Raw genomic sequence first — 21,756 nt, 5'->3', positions numbered from 1 at the left:
CTTGGTTGATGAGCCTTTGATTCCGCCACAAGAAGTGATTGATCAAGGAATTGATCTACTCAAAATGTCATTTGCTGATTATGAAAAGTTATCTACTGCTCAAGTTGATAAAGATGCGGCAAAGACTACTGAAAATGTTGAAGCTGGTGGAGAAGGTTTGAAAGAAACATTTGTTGAAGGTGAGGTGCATACGGATTCAAGTGAAACAGAAAGTGAAAATGATTTAACACAGATGGCACCTACATCATATGTAAGTGGAAAGCTGAAGTTGAAGAAAATTCCAAAGAAGAAGAAAGCATCTGACTAAGAAGATGCTACATACGAGCCAACTCCAGCAGAGAAAGAAAAGATCAAAAAGAAAGGAATTAGAAAGAGAAAGGCATGTCCAACTGGAGAGTTGCCAAGGAGAAAGAAAGATAGAAAAGCTACAACTTCCATTCCTCAACAAGTTCCAGAGTTTGAAAGAGTTGAAAGCGTTGAAGTGGAGATTCCAGCTCAAACTGAAGTCAGAATTGCAACACCTCCATCTTCACCTGTTCAACAATCAATTCATATTCAAGAAGAAGTACGTGAGAAAACTCTAGATCAACCGCCAAAGACTGTAGAAGAACCATCTTCAGCGACAAAGAAACCTCCTACACCTCAAAGCTTAAGCCATGGTTTTCTAAAGGTTCCTTATGATCTTCCTTCTGATTTTGGTGATATGTTTAATGATGGCAAGATTAATGCGTTGACGAGGAAAGTTAGCTTATTGGAGAAGCCAAAGCTGAAGCAGAGCTTAAAGCTGCGAAAGAAAAGCTTAAAGATGTTGAAGCCGAGAATGTTGCTTTGAAAAATGAAATTGAAGAGCTGACAGATGTAGTTGAAGAGCTGGCAGAAAAGATTATGGAGGTTAACGCGCAATACAAAGCTATGGATGATTCTAACAAAACATTGATGGAGTTGTATGCTGATTTGTAAGTATCTTCTACAAGTGCAAATGAAATTCTGAAGAAAGACTTACAAGCATTGAGAGCAGAAAAGGAAGTCAAAGATGAACAACTCAATATGCTGTATACTGTGATAGAGAACAGCCTTGGTATTAATGTTCAAGCAGCTTTTGACGAAATAGAAATCCAAAGAGCTGAGGCTCGGAGGATAGAAAAAGAGAAGAGGGATGCTGAAGAGGCTGCAGAGGAGTTGAAAGATAAAAGAAAGGGTCTTGTGATTGATAAAGAAGAGATTCTTGGTTCGACAAGCCAGCAAGAGCAACCAAAGCCTGATGCAGAGGTAAATGTTTCTAACGTTGAAGTAAATACTAATGATGTTGAGATGAAAGACGCAGAGGTAGAGGTAGAGGTTGAGGCAGATATTGAAGTAAACCTTGCTATTATTCCTGTTGGAGAAGTAAAGGATGTGATTCATAGTGAATTTGCTAGGCTTAGAAGAATCGAAGTTGAACGTCGTCGATTGAAGGCAAAGTTGAATAAGTACAAAGTTGATGACGACGATGAAGAGTTGAAAGAAATGTTTGGAGATGAAGATGAAGATGATGAAGACAAAGATGATAAAGACGACAAAGATACCAAAAATATGATAAGGATGATAAGGGTGATGATGATAATCAAGACGGAGCTAGTGGTTTGTTGATCACAAAGCCATCAGGTCCAAGTACTATTAAAGATTTCTTGAATGATAAGATGAACAAGCAACGTGAAGAAGATCAACATCAGGGGGAGTCTTTGTCTGGAACCAAACATGCTGATATTCATGAGGTATTCCTTAATCTTCCTAAAGTCATTTACTTGATCATACTGAGGAAGAGGGGAGTTAGTAGAAAACTGGACTAAGGAGTCCATGTTAGACAGGTTGGATATGGAAGAAGATAGATTTAAGTTTGATACTGAAGAGGAGATTCCACCAACTCCTGATCGGGGTTATACTTTCAATTTTTTGAACGACGCTGATAACTTTAATGATGTAATCATTGAGGAGGGATCAGATTCTGACCAGGACACTCCGTTTCATTATTTTGGTTTAGATGATGAGTTTCCTACCTTCGATGAATTGTTCCGATCACATAACAAAGATGAAGTTAAGAGGAAAGTAGTTGAAAAGATTGCTACCGAAGGTGTTCCAGAAACTGTATCTAAAGAAGATCTTTTTGAAGAAAGGAAGAGATGGTTTAAGGTGATGCCTGAGAAGAGGAAGTTCAAGAGACCGTTACAGTTTTTCATGAGACATCCAGATAAGTCTCTTGGTGATATTCTATCGTGGGGGTATTTAGAAGATCTGAAGGTGTATGCAATCAAACGAGAGTTTTGGGTACAGTATTATGAATTCTTATCAGACATAAAAACTCTACCTTGGTGGGTTGTAGAGGAATTGGTGAAGACGCAGAATATCAAGCAGTACTACTATGGGTCTGAGGTTAAATGTCACGAGCAGAGGTTGTGGGATTACATAAAGCAGCAAGCAAAGTCTCCTGATTGGAAACCACATCAACCGAAGCAGATAGTAAAGACGGATCCTAACACCGGAAAAAAAAAGATATTACATTACAGATCAGACGACCAAGGTGTTTGAAGAACATGCCTCTACGCGAAATGGAACAAGATTTCTACAAAGACTTTAAAGGCTGGATCTTCAACCCTATTACTTGTGAAGCGGTGATTACATTATTGGGTGCAAAGATAGGTGACTGGAGGCACATTCATGTGTTAGATCCTATGTGGCTGGTCAACTATTCCAAGAAAGACATAGAATGCTTATTCTTCAACAAGATCGTTTATAATGAAGCTGACAAGACTCAAGCTCAACAGTACCAGAAGTTGGTGAATGTCTGTTTTGCAAAAGACATTAATTATGGACGTTACTGGGAGTTAAAGTTTAGAGATCTTGAGCTGGAAGAATTCTTGAAGAAGGAACGTCGTAGTGAAAGGATGAAAGAGATAAGAGCTAAAGCTGCTCAACGTGCTAGCTGGAAGTTGAAATGGCCTAAAACTGATCAAACACCAATCGAGTCTCAAGAGAAAAAGATACTGACATGGCCTAAAGCTCGAGACGGAGATCCTGTTTATGGTGAATGGTGGAACAATGTTGGAAGACCTCTGAGGCAGAGAATGCTAGAAGAACGGAAAGAAGAGAGGAGGAGGAAAGCGAAGGAAAGAAGATGCAACAGGAAGGCACATTGAAGACTATACAGGAAGAAAGACGGCAGCTACATCCAAGGGGGAGTCTGTAGATGCGTATGTCAGTAGCTTTCGTCTGTATTTAGTCTATATTTACATGGTTGTTGTGTATGTATAGTTTGTATATGTTTTGTATAAAATCTGGGATGAAACGGAAGTTAGAATGTTTTGTAAGTCCATCTGGACGGATGGAGTCCATCTGGTCGATGGACATAGTCATCCGGACGGATGATCATCTGAACAGATGATCATCCGAACGGACAGTGCTTTCTCTCGGATGAGTTCGCCTATAAATAGAGGGTCTTGGCTCTCATTTGAGACATCTGTTTTTGACACCTTTGGCGGAGCTCTTGCAAATTTTCTCTGGAACTTTGTACGAATCATCAACTTCAATGAGAATGAATGCATTGAACAGTGTCTATGTTGTCTATCTCTCTCCTACATCACAATAGGATTCCGCACGATCGTGTTGTTGCTGATCTGACTTGAGCATGTTCATTCAAACCGAACTCCCGGTCCTCACAAACTTGTCGGTTTCTTTGATCGCGAGGAAGTGCACAGATTTAGTTAAGCTATCTACGATCACCCAAATGGTGTCATTTCCGCTCTGAGTTTCAGGTTGACCTGTAACAAAGTCCATGGAAATTTGCTCACGTCTCCACATTGGTATATTCGGTTGTTGCAAAAAACCCTGACGGCTTTTGGTATTTAATCTTCACCCTAGCACAGGTTAAGCATTTGCGAAAATATTTCGCGATGATCACTTTCTTGTTATGCCACTAGTATAAAGCCTTTAGGTCATGATACATCTTGTCAGAACCAGGATGTATCGAGTATCGAGACTTGTGTGCTTCGTCCATCACAAGCTCTCGCAGATTTCCGTAGAATGGCACCCATATACGTTCCATGAAGTAATGAATGCCATCAGCTCTAAGTTCAAGTTGCTTTTCCATGCCCCACATGGATTCAGCTAGAAGATTTTCCTCCTTCAATGCCTCAACTTGTGTGTTGCGAATCTGTTCAGGAAGGTTCAAAAGAATGGTTAGTTGTAGCGCACGATGTCACACCCCAAAAACATCGCAGCGCAATATAAAACGTAGTGGTGACGGAAGCTGGTGCCCATTTATATCTTGATGGTCGATGCATTAGTTTGTTGGACATTTTACTTAATTTAAAACATAGATTTTAAAACATGAAGTTTTAACGTCCGTTACAATCACATTATAGTTAAATTGTTTTGATCCTTATGGATTTTATTACATTACTCCCAGAAAGTTTAAAAGTCAGTTCAAAATTTTAAGTAACAAAACATGCATCAACAAACACAAGATACGCCACAATTCCCGAAGCCGCACTAAAGTACCTGTGGAACACGTTAAAATCAAGTGTCAACACAAAGGAAGGTGAGTTCACTTATTCGTTTACTAACAAATTTTATTCCAAAGAAAACTTTCTGATTAGGTGTTTATTTGAAAACATCCATGTAATTTTAGAAAGTCCATTTTACTCCTTGATAAAATCCATGGGCCTTCCATCGGGTCATTACTCCGACAACTGTAATACTGCCCAGGTTTTGTATATTAAATTATAGCGTGTATTTTCAGACTTGTATGTTAGCTAGACGATACGAACTATATATTAACCATGCAGGGATAACCAAAGCTAGACAATAAACAAAATTTAAATTCGTCGTTTGACATTGACTCGGGGCGACCGGTCACGATGGGGTTGTCAACCCGATAGATCTACCAACAATTCATCGCGTGCAATACTTAAATGATTAAACGACATCATGGGCGCAGGGTTCTTTCTCGAAGAACGATATGATGTCTGCCTCACGTACAATATATATATATATATATATATATATATATATATATATATATCCTACTAATATGACAATTTAATACACGATGTGTACGAATCCCCTGAATCTCCATCATTCGAGACCCAGGTCGGCATCCGTACCCCAACTGTACGATCCTGTATCACTTAAGAAAAACCGTACATCCAATATTTATTCATCAAAAACGTTTTACTCCGAAACGTATATCTCATCAAATTTCATATATTTTCAGCGAAAATATATATTTTATAGTAAAAGGTATGTTTTACTTCGAAAAACATTATTAAACCCTTTTAACAAGGTGTTCCACCCCCAAAATATATACAAAACAGTAAAAAGAGGGGTTTAGTGACACTCACCTTTGGGTGCGTATTTTAATACCGCAATCCAAGAAATTGATTATATACGTCCTAATATGGGAACAATTCTAAATCAAAACAACATTTAATCACAAAAATCCTAAGTTTCTCAGTTTCTTAGAATTATCACATAACTTTGAGATTTTCTCGAAAAGTTGTCATTTTTTATTATGTTGGCACGATAATATATAAATATATTTATATATTTATTATGATTTTGCGTTCTGAACGATTTTGTTGGTGACCATTATTGTGTGATTCCCTTAACTCTCCCGTTTATACGCGATATATCTATAATTTGCGCGTCGTAATATATATATATATATATATATATATATATATACATATATATATAGGATAATGCTAGGTAGAAAACCCTAAAAATTTGAGAAAACCCAAACTCTCGACTTTTTTTTTTTTTTAAATAACACATGTAATATACATGTTTTTAAGAGTTTTGAGCCAAAAAAATAAAAAAAGAGTTGAGTGGTTTTTTTTTTTTAAAAAAAATAAACAAGTTTCAGCAACTTTTTCACTAACATGTGTTAGACAAAAAAGTGCTGAAACTTGTTTATTTTTTTTAAAAAAAACCACTCGGTGCTTTTTTGATTTTTTTGGCTCAAAACTCTTAAAAACATGTATATTACATGTGTTATTTTTTTCAAAAAAAAAAAAAGTCGGGAGGTTGGGTTTTCTAGGGTTTTCTCAAATTTTTAGGGTTTTCTACCTAGCCCTACCCTATATATATATATATATATATATAAACGCTCACATAATTTAACACCGAAACATGGAAAACATTACTAACTTTACTATTTTGTCATTTTTAAAGCAAACATACATAAAACATCTCATATGTACCAAATTTCATGCTCAACAAACATGTTACACATTTAACACAATTTTACCATTTCTACCGCACAAAACGTACATGCATACATGCATAGTCTAATTTTCCCATTATCGAGTTAGCACTTAATATATAATCACATTTACATGCTCAAATCACTTAATACATTTTATCACATAAGATTCACTCAAAATTCACCCATACTCATGTTCATTGAAAAATGCGTTTTTTAGCGATTTGGTAACGTTTTCGGGCGTCGGAAGTCACGTACGACCAACCAAACACCAAGTAAGATTGAAAATAGTTAAAATACTTATTTTTAAACTAAAAATATTAGTTTATTTACTGATCTAAATCAGTTTTATGAAAATCATCCGAAAAGCCGATTTTTGACCGTTTTAACGCATAGTTTTGCGTTAAATGTTACCGTAACCATCCCAACTTAAAACAACTTGATATTTTAACACAATACATGTTATTTACTGATTAAAATGGTGATTATATTCAGATTAGTGTAGTTTTTATTTAAGTCACATAACTTATGCGATTTCACATATTTTACAACTTTTAATGCACCAAGTACAACTTACAAAGCTAGCAAACATTATGACAAAGTTACATATCGTTAAATACTTTAAAATACTATATTTTTAGTGTTTATAACCTGATTAAATTTGATTTTCACAAAATCATACTCAAATCACCTTTTTATAATCATAAATCATCATGCATGCTTGTGTACAAGTATTTAAAGCACATATATCATATCGTCATCATTTCATACAAAATAATCTGTATCAAACCTGAAGTTAAGTCATGCAAAACTAAGATATGTTCATCATCTAATCATTTAAACATAATTTCATACAACAATCTTTCATAAATGAACACATGACAAAACCTACATGCATGTCATTCTAGAAAAATTAACCAAACAAGTATCCACCTGTTTTGGTAGAAAATTACCGAAGCAATTAAGTGATCAAATTAGTTAAGTGAGGTAGTGTGCTAAGAGAATGTGTTAAAAATGTGTTAATTGAGTTATTTGCAAAAACAGTTTCAGGATACGGCTCAGGATATAGAGTCGTATCTATGATCAAACAATGAGCAGAAAGTAAAGTAAATGACACGAGATGTACGAGGAAAGCCCTTGATCAATCTAGATCGCCGGCATAAAACCTCGGGAACTGACAATCGCAGCTGACTTGTTCTTCTATTGCTTCAAATATCAGGATACAGTGCAGGATGTGGTGCTGATCGACTAAGTGTTACAACGAAGTTTGAATACAAGTGTGTTGTTTGCAATGAGCTAGAAAGTGAAAGTATGCGAGAGTGTTAGTGAAAAATTCTGTGCCTTAAACTGATCCGCCCCCATCTATTTATAGTAAAGATAATGCAACAAACTATCCTAAACTCTCGGGATCCAGCGAATATTCCCACTCGAACGTTGAGGACCAAGTCTTTCGGGTTCAACGGCTTCCTCACAACAAATTCGCCGGAGTCTTAAGGAGAAGAAGTCCTGATGACCGTTAGTAGCTTGCAACCATTAACCTGCACGTGTTTAATTCACTCAACCTCAGGATATCACCCAGGATGTCAGCAATATCCTCGTCCAGCATCCTGGTCACAAATAAACAAACAAAGGCAGGATATTGGTCAGGATATGTATCCTTAGAAAATGAGCCATAACAATTGTCCCCAAATATATCTGTTGGTATACCAATCCAACGGATATATTTCAAAAACTTTATCTCGCAAACCGAGGCAATTAAAACGAAGCGACGTTTGAGATGACGTTGTGCAACTTCCCACGCTTCTTTTACTCTTCACCCCCTATATCCAGCCTATAATTAGCTGAGATATCTCACATTATTATCACTTCTCTCCAAGAAATTTTCAGGTATTCGTCCTCTCTCTCATCCTCTACTTTCTTTGAATTTCTTGTAATTTGCTTGATACTTCTCATGGCATCACGGATAAGATCTCACTCGAATGAGCCGGTCCCAACCCTCGTGAGTCAAAATCTCATACGAGAACCAGAAAGAGAGATCTGCTCTTTTAACAATGCCGACATCGTTGCTCTGAAGGATTCCGGCGCTTTTCCCACCGGAACAGTCATTCGCCCTTTTGATCGGGAGGTCCGATCGGATGCGTCATCAGACGATTGGGTTTGCTTTTTTGCCTACCCCTTTTCTTTAGGACTCCGGTACCCATTTCCACCCTTCATTTCTCGTTTCTTCGAGCTCACCGGCCTTAGTTATGCCCAAACCATGCCAATCGTCTGGCGAGTTTTGATGGTGCTTGACCAAATCAAATCTCGTCATTGCCCTGACTTGTGTATTGAAGACCTTCCCATAGCATATCGATTGAGATCTCATGGAAATAGCCGTTTTCTCTTGTTTTCCACTTCCAAAAATCCCCTAATCCTTAAAGCCACCAAGAACGAAGATCAGTGGCAACGAAAGTTCTTTTTCGTAAAGAGGGACTCCATTAACGGGGGTTTCGATCTACCAGTTAGATGGCTAACCAAGGGTAGGATTTAGGGTTTTAGGAACATTCCCAAATATATTCTTAACTGTATTCTGACTGATATCCTAATATTTACGCAGCGAATTTCAGAGACCTAGCATCCCCAAGTGTAGAATCACAACCCAGGATCAAAGAGATTTACCGACTTCCTGCCGCCGAAAGAACTTTCTCCCTGTCTCTCACAAACTCAAGTCAGAAATCTAGTTCAGAAATGTCTGGTAAGTATAGGTGAGCAAATTGACTATAAGATATAAATGACATAAATTAAACACTTCTCCCTTGACGCAGTGCCGATCATCAACCTTGAAGGCTTCCAACTTGATGAGTTGGATAGTTATTCCAGCCTTGCACCCATCAAACAAGAATTTAATCCAAAGCCAGCTGACACTCCAAAGCCCAGCAGCTCAAAAACTACCACCGCCCCCAAAGCTCCTCAAGCATCCAGGACCCGGGCCTCCAGCTCCCGGAAGAGGAAGGAAGCAGATCATCCTACTACTCCCCATGTATTCCCATTTGAGAATCACGGGTTCATGGATTCCAGCAAATTCATGACAGGTTTCCTTAACCAGGTTAGTATTCCGGCCTATATCCTGCACCATATGCTAATTACAAATGTTAGTTTAGGCTGATACCTGTTTACCTACCTTACAGGGCCTTGAACGCCTGGTATTCCTCTACGAGGACGCATGTGGCTCGAATGTCATGTTAGAGAGCAAACTGAAGAAGGCTGAGGTTACCATCGCTGATCAAGCAGCAATCGCCACCGCCAAATCGGAACATTATGAAGCCAAGTACAAGGCCATGACTCAAGACCACCAGTCTACCATCCAGAAGATCACCCAGGAGGCTCAAGCTAAGTCCGACGCGGCCCAGGTTCAACATGAGCAAGATATGGCTTCGTACCAGGAGAGCCTTAAGAATTCAGTTGTCATCTCCCTCCTCCAGGCCAGGCTAAAAATGGCATATGAGGCCAGGGCTTTGGGCTTTGAATGTCCTTCATGGAATACCAAAGCCTGGGAGATGAAATTGAAGGATCTTGGTGGCAATCCTGTGGAGCCCCCCTCAAAACCTGCTACAGACAAATCCACTAAGATGGCCGAGAAGGTAGATGAAGCTGGTGCTACAAAGGATGCTGGTGGAGATGCTGCTGATGAGGCTGGGATGAATGCTGGAGAGGATGCTGCTGGAGAGGACACGATGGAAGAGGGAGCTGCCCCCTAAGCGCAACAATGTGGGCGATGATGGATGTATGTGCCGAGGCCGGAGCCCACTTTTTAATTTCATGGTTGTGGTTGCATAAACAATTTACTTTTCCTGTCTTCAAACAATTTACATTTCCTGCACTAGAACAATGTGATGACCAAAGGTGGATGGGTCCTAGGTTTTAGGACGAAGCCCTTGGTCATCAATTAGTATAACTTGTTTTGAATGTGATAACGGTTGTAGGTGGACAGGTCCTGTTTTGAGATATACCCTGCAACCGTTACACAAGTATGGTAAAAACTAATCGTGCTTTTGGCGGATGGGCCTCGGTTTGAGGTGAAACCAAAAGCACAACTTTTGACTTGTTAATAATATAACTATCTTTTGACTTATTTTCTGTTACCTTGCATTACTTAGTGTAACTCTTAGCTTTGCAAAAAATTTCCTACTGTTATCTTATAAAATTTCCTGATCAGTATGCTCAGCGATATACTGTAAAAACTTTTTATTAGATAGAACTTCCAAACATCCCTTCAACTTTGTAGAAAGTTTTTGATAAACAATCTGTTTTTCCAAAACCAGTTTTCGATAATATTTAAATGATCAAAGTTCCAAACTAACACTAGTTTCAAATACCCTAATCAAATATTCTGAAAAGGACTTTAAGGATATATCAGGATACTTATCATAATGTTACTAAAAACTCAGACGATGTTTACAAAGGAAAGATCATACCAGAAATAGGGTATAAACCTATTACCAAACTTCAATCCCTTTGCAATTCTTCCAATGAAGATGTCCCCTGTGCAAGGTACTTAGTGCATTAGTTCCAAGCCTTATCCCTTTAACTTTACACCACCACCATGGTAGGAATGTCCCCTGTGTACAATGCCTTCAAATACTTTAGAAATCTTCTGAATGCCAGTTTCCATTGTATAGGCAATTTCTTTACGTCCCAAGGGCAAAACCGAAGGATGTACTGGAGATAAATCCCTTGTATCCTGGGGAAAATCCCAAATTTTCATGCGCTACAGGCGGGAGTGTATAAACCCAATTCGGAAGAAAGGTGAATACCTTTAAACCTGTGAAGGGATCAGTATCCCTTAAACGTGAGAGTGGGGGCCAATCCTCTAATCTTTCAAGTTATCCTGAGTACATATCCTGGAGCTGTATCCTGAAACATATCTTGCAAAACAATTGTAAACTAAGGTGGGTGTTAGCCTGGCTAACACCCCTCTGATGCTTAAGTCAGTATTGGGTTATAAAGAACAAATTAAACCAAACATATTTAAAAAAGGTAGAATTCATACCATCCTGAGTTAGAAATTAAATTCTAAACTCACTTGAAATAGAGCTTAAGGTATATAGCATTCCAAGACCTCGGTAGCATATCCCCCTCCATATTCTTGAGTCTGTATGCTCCTTTCCCTGCTTCTGATTCAACTTCGTATGGTCCTTCCCATTTTGGAGCTAACTTGCCATCAGCAGGATTAGTAGTATTCTGAAAAGCCTTTCTTAGCACCCAATCTCCAACCTTAAATCTTCTGGTCCTAATGTTCTTGTTATATGCCCTGGATATTCTCTGTTGATATGCTGCCATCCTTAGCCTTGCTGCATCTCTTTTTTCATCTATAGTGTCTAAATCCTGACTCAAGGCTTCAGGATTCTGCTCAGGATCACTTAGGGTAGATCTTGCAGTGGGTATTGTCATTTCCGTCGGAATCATTGCTTCTGCTCCAAATACCAAGGAAAATGGGGTTTGGCCTGTTGCATTCTTTACTGTTGTCCTATCAGCCCATAAAACAAAGGGTAATTCTTCTGCCCATCTTCCTTTTTTGGCTCCAAGCCTTTTCTTTAAGTTATTGACAATTATCTTGTTTGAGGATTCTGCTTGTCCATTCGCTTGAGGATGTACTGGAGTAGATGTTACCATCTTGATTCCCCAACTCTTGCAAAAGTTAGTAGTTCTCTTGCTTATAAACTGAGAACCATTGTCACAGATTATTTCGGCTGGTACTCCGAATCTGGTCAGGATATTCCTCTTTATGAAGGATACTACTTCTTGGTCTCTAACTTGAACAAATGCTTCCGCTTTGACCCACTTAGAGAAATATTCCGTTATTGCTAGCATAAAAACTTTTCCTCCCGGGGCTTTTGGTAGCTTTCCCACTATATCCATACCCCACTTCATAAATGGCCAAGGGGAAACAATAGGATACAATGGTTCAGCAGGTTGATGCAGTATGTTACTATGTCTCTGACATGCATCACATCTTCAAGCATATTCTACGGAATCTTTCCTCATTGTTGGCCAATAATATCCTGTCCTTAATACTTTTGAGCATAACGACCTGCCCCCAGTATGGTTACCACAATCCCCTTCATGTATATCCTGAAGTACTTCTTTGGCTTCAGGACCCTCCAAGCACCTCAAATACGGTCCTGCAAGAGATTTCTTGTATAAAACATTGTTTATAATAGTGAATCGTGATACCTTCATCCTAAATGCCTTAGGATTTTCATCTCCGGGGATATGTCCTTCCTTGAGATATCTCATGATTGGGGCCGTCCAGGATTTAGGATCCTCTTCAGGATACACCGCTCCAGGATCCTGAATACCTGCTACTTCTTTATCCTGAGGATTCGTTGCAGGATACAGGATATGTAATATCGGTATTGGGGTCCCTTCTGGTATCCTGATTGATGATCCCAAGTTTGCCAATGCGTCTGCTTCGGCGTTATCCTCTCTTGGTACCTGTTTAAGTGTAAAAATATCAAAATATCCTGCTAATTTTTTAAGAATACCGAGGTATTCAATTAGTTTCTCACCCTTAACTGCATAGGATCCATTAAAATGGTTAGTAATTAACAAAGAGTCAACATATACTTGCAAATTTTTGATACTCATACTCTTAGCTAATTCTAATCCTGCAATTAAAGCTTTATATTCTGCCTCATTGTTAGTAGCAGGGAATTCACATCTAACAGCCTGGGGTATTATGTTCCCCTGTGGCGATTTTAGTAGTATACCTAAACCTACACCCCTTACATTAGATGCACCATCAGTATATAATGTCCAGGATTCTAAGTTTTCTCCTAGTTGTTGCACTTCTAGGTCTACTTCATTTTGAATATCACTACTGAAATCATCCACAAAGTCTGCTAGAGCCTGAGACTTTATTGCATTTCTAGGTTCATATATTAAATCATAGGCACTTAATTTTACCGACCACTTAGCCATTCTGCCCAACATCTCCGGTTTCCTAAGCACATTCTTAACAGGATAATTAGTTTTAACATGAATCCTATGTATTTCAAAATAATGTCTAAGCTTTGTTGATGCCATTACTAGAGCTAGTATTAGCTTTTCTAGATGAGAATATCTAGTTTCAGCATTTAACAAACTTTTGCTAACATAATAAACAACAGGATACTGCTGACCTTCGTGATCCTTTACGAGTACTGCACTTACTGCATTCCCTGATACTGCAAGATACAGGGATAACGGTTCACCATCCTCAGGCTTCATCAATAGAGGCGCGGTTGAGAGATACTGCTTCAAATCCTGCAGGGCTGCTTCATGCTTCTCGCCCCATTCAAATTTCTTATTCTTTTTCAGGATATCATAGAATTCTTTACACTTTTCCGAGGATCTTGAAATAAACCTATTCAAGGCTGCCACTCGTCCTGTTAATCGTTGAACATCCTTCATATTCGAGGGTGACTTTATATCCAAGATAGCTTTGATCTGCTCCGGACTTGCCTCTATCCCTCTTTTTTTCACCATGTATCCTAAAAACTTTCCTGCCCCCACTCCAAAATGGCACTTTGCAGGATTAAGTTTCATATTATACTGGTCCAGGATATCGAATGCTCCTTTAATATCCCGGAGATGATCCTCAGCTTTCTTGGATTTGACCACCATATCGTCAATATACACCTCCATGGTGTCCCCCAGTTTGTCTTTAAACATCATGTTCACCAATCTCTGGTACGTTGCACCTGCATTTTTCAAACCGAAAGGCATAGCAGTATAACAGTAAATACCTGTTGGTGTCATGAAAGCAGTATCCTCCTGATCCGAAGGTTCCATTTGAATCTGTTGGAATCCTGAGGATGCATCCATGAAGGTCAACATTTCATGACCGGCAGTGGCATCCACCATCGAGTCTATATGAGGCAGAGGGAATGGGTCTTTTGGACAAGCTTTGTTCAGGTCTTTGTAGTCTACACAGACTCTCCACTTCCCATTCTTCTTTTGAACCACTACCACATTTTCTAGCCATCTAGGGAATTTGACTTCTCTAATCATCCTGGACTTCAATAATCTTTCAACTTCCTCTTGGATAATTGCATTCCGCTTAGGGGCGAATTTCCTTCTCTTTTGTTGTATAGGCTTGAATGACCTGTCAATTCCAAGCTTGTGAGTAATAATGTCTTTGGATATACCTGTCATGTCCTCATGCTTCCATGCGAATGTTGACATCCTGCATTTCAGAAAGTTAGTTAATTGCTCTTCAATATCCTGAGGGATATTGGTCCCTACGAGCACCGAGATATTAGGATTATCCTGATCCAGGATAACTTTCTTCACATCCTGCTCCGGATTCTCCACGATATCCTGGGCCCGCATCTTTAATTGCTATGCTGCACTTGGTTTGGTCGAGGATTTCATTGAGGATGAGTAACATTCTTTCGCCTCTTGCTGATCGCTGTCGATCTTGACAACTCCCCAAGGGGTAGGGATCTTGATGCATTGGTGATATGTTGATGGTACGGCCTTCATATCGTGAATCCACGGTCTCCCTAGGATGATGTTATAGCAGGATAGAGAATCCATCACACAGAAACGTTGCATCTTGTTGACTCCTTCAACATATACAGGCAGCTTTATCTCTCCCACTGTGTTCCTAGCTTCTCCACTGAAACCAACGAGCACAGTAGACTTCGAAGTGATATCCATCGGAGACACATTCATTCTATTCAGAGTCTCCAGTTGGATTATGTTGACAGAACTGCCATTATCAACCAGTATCCTGCGTACAAAATGGTTAGCCACATATAACGTTATTACCAGAGCATCATGGTGAGGATCCTGGACAGTATCCCTGTCATCAGCGTCAAACGTGATCATTTTGTCATTTGTGAGGGTAGTCATCCTGACAGGTTTGTCTCCCCTCTCAGCCTTAGCTTCTTTTGCATGTCTCTTTGCCGCCGAATACGAAGTCCCACAAATGTCTGATCCTCCCGAAATAAAGTTGATTATCTTGGCATCCGCGGGAGGTGAGGCTGCTCGTTCAGGATCCTTTTCAGTATCCTGTCCTTTATTCTTCTTTCTTCCCAAGAGATCTTTTAGATATCCCTTGCTCAGAAGATAGCTTATTTCCTTCCTCAAGGCAATGCAATCCTCCGTAACATGTCCGAAATCCTCATGGAAGGCACACCATTTGGATTTATCCTTCCAATCAGCTTTTTGTTGATTCTTCCGAGGCCACCTGGCTTTATCTCCCAGACCCTGCATAGCATACATTAGTTCAGGTATATTAACAGAAAAACAATATTCGGATAATCCAGGATATTCTTCGGGATCCTCGTCTTCAACACCATTCACTCTCTTGTTATCATTTCTGCCATATGGCTTGGAGCGGTAGGGTTTGTACGAGGATTCTGACTTCCTGTTAGTTGATTCGTATGTTGAGGATGCATTCATCCTTTCTTGCATTTTCTTGTCGTCCTCCAATCGAATATATCTTAGAGCCCTGTTACGAGCCTCGTCGAGATTCCTACAGGGATTCATTACAAGATCCTGATAAAACTGAGAGTCCTTTTGCAACCCCATCTTAAAAGCTTGCACAACTGTTGCAACATCAAGATGTGGGATATCCAAGGATTCTCGACTGAATTTGTTCACATAATCCCTCAAGAATTCCTGAGGTCCTTGAGTTATCCTGTAAAGATCACTGGTTAGTTTTTCAAAACTTCGACTGCAAGAAAATTGACTACTGAATAAATTCACTAAGTGGGCAAATGATGTAATCGAATGCGGAGGAACATTTAACAGCCATTTTAAGGTTGTTCCTGTCAGAGTAGAACCGAAACCCTTGCACAGGCAAGCTTCCTTGAGATTCGGAGGGATCGGGTTGATCTCCATCCTTTCCCTATATTGGGCAATATACTCTTCAGGATCTGTGGTTCCGTCGTAAAGCTTCATGTTCGGAGTCTGAAATCTTTTTGGGATTTCAGCATCACATATAGGACGTACGAACCGAGATATCCTGTGACTATCCTGGGATACTTCAGGAATTGGCTACACCACCCCAGGTACACTGGATATCATATCCTTTAGCTTCTGAAGCTCCCTGGATAATTCTGACGTTACAGCTGTATCCTGCAAAGATCCAACACTGTTAGTGGCAATAGCATTATTATTATTAGATACGTTACCAGTCGGAGGATTCTACCCATATCCTGAAGCATATCCTGAGCTCCTCACGGTTGACATCCTAACCGAGGAGGGTATTTTAGGAGTATGATTCTGAGGAAGGCTGGGCACAATATTCCCCCTATTATCCTCAGTATACACAGTTGAACTAAAGTTCAAAGTTCTGGGCTGTAATGGAGTGACGATATCCTCAGCAGGTCTGCTCGAGCCAGACTTCAGGAGTTGTATCTCCCTCAACAGCATCTGGTTTGTTTCCTGTTGCTGCCTCATTTGTTCCTGCACACTCCCAAATAAGGTTAGAATTTCATCATTAGAAGCCAAAATCGGAGTAGATCCCTGAACATTCCGAGTAGGGATAATGTCCTGAGGTTGCGAAGAAGATTGCATCCTTGGAGGAGGTGGTGGAAGCACCGGACCAGTAGTAGCAGAAGTTGTAGCAGACACAGTGGAGGATCTCATGTTTGATCTCGAGGCCATTGTAAACAATGTGGCAAAAAGTTTTGAAAACAGAAAGCCGATTAGCGATTTGAAAAAAAATTTTAGTAAAGAGAGCACCATTTGCCCCACGGTGGGCGCCAAATTGTTTTGGTTAAAAATTACCGAAGCAATTAAGTGATCAAATTAGTTAAGTGAGGTAGTGTGCTAAGAGAATGTGTTCAAAAATGTGTTAATTGAGTTATTTGCAAAAACAGTTTCAGGATACGGCTCAGGATATAGAGTCGTATCTGTGATCAAACAATGAGCAGAAAGTAAAGTAAATGACACGAGATGTACGAGGAAAGCCCTTGATCAATCTAGATCGCCGGCATAAAACCTCGGGAGCTGACAATCGCAGCTGCCTTGTTCTTCTATTGCTTCAAATATCAGGATACAGTGCAGGATGTGGTGCGGATCGACTAAGTGTTACAACGAAGTTTGGATACAAGTGTGTTGTTTGCAATGAGCTAGAAAGTGAAAGTATGCGAGAGTGTTAGTGAAAAATTATGTGCCTTAAACTGATCCGCCCCCATCTATTTATAGTAAAGATAATGCAACAAACTATCCTAAACTCCCGGGATCCAGCGAATATTCCCACCGAACGTTGAGGACCAAGTCTTTCGGGTTCAACGACTTCCTCACAACAAATTCGCCCGAGTCTTAAGGAGAAGAAGTCCTGATGACCGTTAGTAGCTTGCAACCATTAACCTGCACGTGTTTAATTCACTCAACCTCAGGATATCACCCAGGATGTCAGCAATATCCTCGTCCAGCATCCTGGTCACAAATAAACAAACAAAGGCAGGATATTGGTCAGGATATGTATCCTTAGAAAATGAGCCATAACACCACCATAAATCAAACTTAATCTCATATACATATACACTTACACATATATGGTTATGTATACACACATATATTTATCCATTCTTATTTTACATAAAAACCCATTTCTTATTATTTTTCAAGTTTGTGAATTATTCAAGAACTTTGAGAAACTTTAATTATTATCAACATCATCAGGAGTCAAGAATATTATTTTTAAAGTAAATTTTTATACCTACAAGATTTTGATGGGTTTCTTGACAAAGTGTGATGATATGGAGCTTGGTTCTTGCTTGAAACACCTTCAAATCACCATAGGATCATCAACAGTACTTGAAACTAACATGGAAGGGACATGAATCTTCAAGATAGGTTTGAAAAACGAATTTGAAATAGAAGATAGGGGTGTTCGGCCGAGATTTTAGAGAGAGAGAGTGAAAGATTGTATTTTGAGAGTGTGCCCTGGTAAATGTTTGATTATGGATGATATATCATCTTTTATGGTTCCAAGGAGCACATGTGGCACACATGCAAGGGGAAAGAGTGTTGGTGGCTGCCATGAGGTGCCATTTGGTCCCTCTCTCTCGTTCATATACAATTCACACACACACACACACACACATATATATATATATATATATATATATATATTACACATATATAGGCTAAATACTGGTATTTTACTGGATACCGGGTATTTTATCTAGCGTTTTAATCCCGTTTTAGTGCGTTTTAAATTATTTTTAACACTCTATAAAAATAAACTCACCAAAATATTATTGAAAAATATTTTGTTTGCCTGGACTGGCTACGTTGTCGGTATTTGGCAATATACGCGCTGTGCTGCGCGATACGCGTTTAAAATCGCAAAAATAGGAATTTAAGCGTTTTTATATATTTTTGTCATTCTATAAGAATAAACTTATCAAACTATTGCTAAAATGATTTTCGGTTGTCTTGACGAGCTGTGTTGACAGTATTTTGTCGGTACACGCGCTGCATCGCGCGGTACGCGCTTAAATTCGAAAAATAGAGTTTCCTAGCGTTTTAAATTATTTTTCCACACGGATATGATTAAAATAATTATTCTAATCATAACAAACTATTTTTAGGATTTTAACACTGATTGGGTGGTCACCGATGTTCGTTTCGCATTTTAACCGTTATGCGATAAGCGTTTAATTTACCGTTGCCAACATAATTTTTATCAAAGTTTAAATTTACCAACTCATTAAATTTCACCTATAAACATCATAATCAGTCAAATATGGCCCTATTACCTATTTACAACATGTGCTACAATTGTACGGTACGGCCTGAAAAGCCGAGTGTCACAGTCTCCCCCTGTTTAGGAAATTTCGTCCCTAAAATTTTTACTCTACATCTTTTGTTTTCACACTGGGTGAAAACAAAAAAAATAGGTTTAATGAATATAGTCTTATAGTTTCTGCGAGAAACTTTGATTCTTACAAAGAATCTTCGTAGACCTATATTACATACACTCTCAATTCCTAATCTCACATCTCAACGCTCTCCATCCTGATGGTAGTTTGAGCCTATAAGCGACTGGTCCAACTCAAGATGGGCTCTCGAAAGGACTAAGTCAATGTGGCTCAGCTTTTCTTTTCTCTGCCAAACCTAACAACATCTCCACAAGATAACTCCTTCATCAGAACCAAATCTTTAATCTGGATTTCCAATAGTTCCTTCAATTGTCCATGTAATCCTTCTGTTAATCAATCGGCGACTTCAACCTTCCCTCAATCCAAGCAAATTCTGTCGTTGGTTTCCTAGATAAACTAAGGTCTAGTTAATTGTCCTTTTTTACTTCAGCTCGACAAATTGGTGATCAACACTTCCATCCATGCAAGACTTCAAACAAAGCAACCTGAATACTAGCGTGTTAACTATTATTGTAAGATAACTCTGCCAAGGGCATGTGAGTATCTAAACTTCCTTCGGAATCCATCATACACACTTCCAACTTTTCTCTCAAGGGTCCGAAAAACTTCCCACTATCTTGTTGTCCAATCAATTTCCCTTTTCCTTTTAGGGTTATTAGTGACGAAGGCTGCACTAATTTAGGGAAATTCTTAATAAATCTCCGGTAGCACCTAGCTAGTCATATGGATCATCATACTCCTGATGGGGTCTTTGGCGCTCCTCATCATTCATCAACTCCATAGTTAACTTCAAACGTTACTCATGATTCTCCTTGGTTCGCACATAGGCAAGTATGTCGTCAATGAGTATTATCACGAATTTATCCGATTAGGGTTCCCATACCCTGTTCATGAGATTCATAATTATAAATGTTGCATTAATTTAGTCAAAAGGCATGACTAATAACTCGTAATGGCCATATCGGGTTCGAAAAGTAGTCCTCATCATATCTTCGTCAGCAACCTTCAACTGATAGTATCCCAATCGTAGATCGATCTTCGTGTAGCAGCTGAGTCCTAGTAGCTTGATTGAACAAATTTTCAATCCTCGGTAAAAGGGTACCGATTCTTGATAGTCATCTTGTTTAGCTCTCTGAAATCCTCTCACATCCTGAAGGATCCATCCTTCTTTCTCACAACCAAAATAGATGCGCCTCAAAGCGAAAAGCTTGATAGAGTGAAACCCTTGTCCAGTAGCTCTTGAAGCTGTTTCGACATTTCCTTCATCCCAAACGGTGCTTAATCTACAAGGAGATTGTGCATATGGGTGTAGCACCGGGTACCAGACCGATTCAGAATTCGATCTGTCTCACAGGGGGCAATCCAGGTAAGTCTTTTTAGGAAAACTTCTGGATAATTGCGAACAATAGGAATCTCTCCGGTATTCCTACAATTGGCCTTCGTATCCACCGCGTTAACAAAGGACGTAGGATAACCTTTTCGCAACAACTCGAACATCTTCACAACACTGACGACTCTCAACCATCAACACTCAACACTCGAAGCTCGACACTCGACTCGGTCGGTCTGCGTGAACAACTATCACCTTTCTACCGTCATTAGTACGAGATATCCTAACTAGCTTCTTCAAGCGATAGTCCCCACTATGTCTTTGAATAATTAGTCCATTCTCACCTCTGCGTCAAGGCTCCCCAGCTCCACTGGAAATAAACCAACTCTAGAACTACGATCTCCTAACTAAATTCTACAATCGCGAACGGCCTCGCTAGTTTCCATCGATTTACCAATTACTAGTTCTATCGGGTACTTTATACTCAGATTACTTGTTGGTGAACACAAAAATGGTTAAGAGTTTTTCGAACAAAACTCAAGTCAACTTTGGTATTAAAAGTATGAACATAGATTGGTTTTTGATTCGAAACATACCGGTAACAACAGCAAGTTCGTATCGTGCATTCCCAACGCTTAGCTCGAACGCTCTACCTCAGGCATCCTGACCCTTCATTTTCAGACAATCTCTCTCGAAATGTCCTTGCTCGCCACACTCGTAGCATCCTTTGAACATAACTCCATCCAATGTACTCTTGGCATAGCACTCGCGAGTCATATGTCCAGTCCGACCACATCTGGTGCACTTTCTCCACTCATCCTCGTGAGTCTTCCTCTCAAGACCACTCCTGCCATCCTTGGCGTTATCCTTTCCCGACTCTCTCTAGGGTTAGCTACACACACTTCTCATCGATATCCTTCCTCGAACTCTCTGACTTTCGCTTTCACGAATCCCCAGACCTTAGTCTCGGGATGCGGAATTATTCGAATGGTCAATCCGCTGTGACGGCTCGACATCACGCATACCGTTGCCATATCATTGCATAGGTTACAAGCAAATGATCTTGGGCTGTGAGTTGTGCCAATTCCTATGGGGTAATAGGTAGTCCAGAACTCTGTCTCGCTTTTCGCGGCATTTCGTCGTTTTTATTATTTACAACAATAATAATCACTCAAGAAGATAACCAAAAATAATTCAATCGTTAAATGGTAGTGGACCAAACATTGCACATGTATAATATCCACATATTAATGAGAACAATTCTTAAACCAAAAGAAACCCATTTGATATTTATAGCAGAAATTACAAAGCTTGTTTTTAGT

The sequence above is a fragment of the Helianthus annuus genome, chromosome 4 (assembly GCF_002127325.2).
Source record: "Helianthus annuus cultivar XRQ/B chromosome 4, HanXRQr2.0-SUNRISE, whole genome shotgun sequence".
Taxonomy (NCBI): Eukaryota; Viridiplantae; Streptophyta; class Magnoliopsida; order Asterales; family Asteraceae; genus Helianthus; species Helianthus annuus.
The sequence above is the reverse complement of the archived record's forward strand: the minus strand, read 5'-3'. Positions refer to the sequence as shown.